Raw genomic sequence first — 2314 nt, forward strand, 5'->3', positions numbered from 1 at the left:
GGAGAGTTTGCAGAAAGTGGCCGGCTCCGCTCCTGCTGGCCCGGCTCGGCGCCCCGCCCCGTTCATCCTGTCGGCCGGCTCGGCTGCTTGGAGCTGCAGGAGGTGGTGGCGGTGCTGCCCCGGGATCATCTGCAGGAAAAACGCCCCGCTTTGTCTCCTCCAAGTCCGGGCTGCCCAGCAGCTCCCTCCGGGCGCTGTAAAGCCCATCGTTAGACGCCTCGTACAGCGACAGATCCTCCAGAAAGCTGCCTGCACGCCCGATCTCCTCCTCGTATTTAGACATAACTTTAAAAAAATAAATAATCCGGGAGCAACTTCAGACAAATTCCGGGCAGAAAAAGCAACAGGGCGACGTTAAAACACTTCTTTTAAAAAGATCAATGCACTCTCCTTTTGTTCTTGAATTTATTATTTAATTTTTTTTTAATAAAGGTGCATTGACCGTCTCCCCCTCTCCCACGCGCTGCATTTCATTCTTTGCATTTGAAATGTACAAGAAACAAACATCCCCCCCTTCAGAAACAGCCTTTAGTCAGTTTCAGGCCCGGACCGCAGCACCGAGCGGAATGGCGCGCGCGGAGGGAAGCCTTGTTACTTTCAACCGAACCTGTAACAATTCGGAGAGCGAATCCCCAATATCCGGATCACACACAGAGAATCCCCAATATCCGGATCACACACACAGAGAATCCCCAATATCCGGATCACACACAGAGAATCCCCAATATCCAGATCACACACACAGAGAATCCCCAATATCTGGATCACACACACAGAGAATCCCCAATATCTGGATCACACACAGAAAGAATCCCCAATATCCGGATCACACACAGAGAATCCCCAATATCCGGATCACACACAGAGAGAATCCCCAATATCTGGATCACACACACAGGGAATCCCCAATATCCGGATCACACACAGAGAGAATCCCCAATATCCGGATCACACACAGAGAGAATCCCCAATATCCGGATCACACACAGAGAGAATCCCCAATATCTGGATCACACACAGGAGGAGAATCCCCAATATCTGGATCACACACACAGGGAATCCCCAATATCCGGATCACACACAGAGAGAATCCCCAATATCTGGATCACACACAGAGAATCCCCAATATCTGGATCACACACGAGAATCCCCAATATCCAGATCACACACAGAGAGAATCCCCAATATCTGGATCACACACACAGAGAATCGCCAATATCCGGATCACACACAGAGAATCCCCAATAACTGGATCACACACAGAGGAGAATCAAAATATCCGGATCACTCACAGAGAGAATCCCCAATATCCGGATCACTCACAGAGAATCCCCAATAACCGGATCACACACAGAGAGAATCCCCAATATCTTGGATCACACACAGAGAGAATCCCAATATCTGGATCACACTCAGAGAGAATCCCCAATATCTGGATCACCACACACAGAGAATCCCCAATATCCGGATCACACACAGAGAATCCCCAATATCCGGATCACACACAGAGAGAATCCCCAATATCCGGATCACACACAGAGAGAATCCCCAATATCCGGATCACACACACAGAGAATCCCCAATATCCGGATCACATAGGGCCCCTCTCTCCACAAGCCTCTTCCCCCCTCCTTTTCCTCGCAAATCGTACAACTCTCCCTCTCTCTCCCCCTGCCTTGTGTAGTTTTATTGCTCCGGTTGGGGTATGGGGAGGGGGGAGTGAGATGAGGGGAGTGTAGGCAGGGTTGTGGCTAGGGAGTGGGGGAGAGTGGAGGGGAGAGTGGGGGAGAGTGGAGGGGAGTGGGGGAGTGAGGGGAGGGGGGTGGAGTGGGAGAGGGGGAGAGGAGGGGAGTGGGAGGGGAATGGGAGTGGAGAGTGAAGGGGAGTGGGGGGAGAGTGGAGGGGAGTGGGGGGAGAGTGGAGGGGAGTGGGGGGGAGAGTGGAGGGGAGTTGGGAGGGGAGTGGGGGGGAGTGGGAGGGGAGAGAGTGGGGAGTGGGGGGAGAGTGGAGGGGAGTGTGGGGGAGTGAGGGGAGAGTGAAGGGGAGTGGGAGGGGAGTGGGGGGGAGTGGGAGGGGAGTGGGGGGAGTGGAGGGGGGAGCGGGTGGGGGATGAGAGGTAGGTGTGGGGGGGGAGAGTGAAGGGGAGTGGGGAGAGTGGAAGGGGGAGTGGTGTGGGGGGAGTGAGGAGGGGAGTGGGGGAGTGGGAGGGGAGTGGGGGAGAGTGGAGGGGGGAGTGGAGGGGGAGTGGAGTGGGGGAGAGTGGGAGGGGAGCGGGTAGGGAGAGAGTGGTGTGGGGGGAGTGAGGAGGGGAGTG

The sequence above is a fragment of the Somniosus microcephalus genome, chromosome 6 (genome assembly GCF_052327205.1).
Source record: "Somniosus microcephalus isolate GS21.2 chromosome 6, FLI_Smic_1.0, whole genome shotgun sequence".
NCBI lineage: Eukaryota > Metazoa > Chordata > Chondrichthyes > Squaliformes > Somniosidae > Somniosus > Somniosus microcephalus.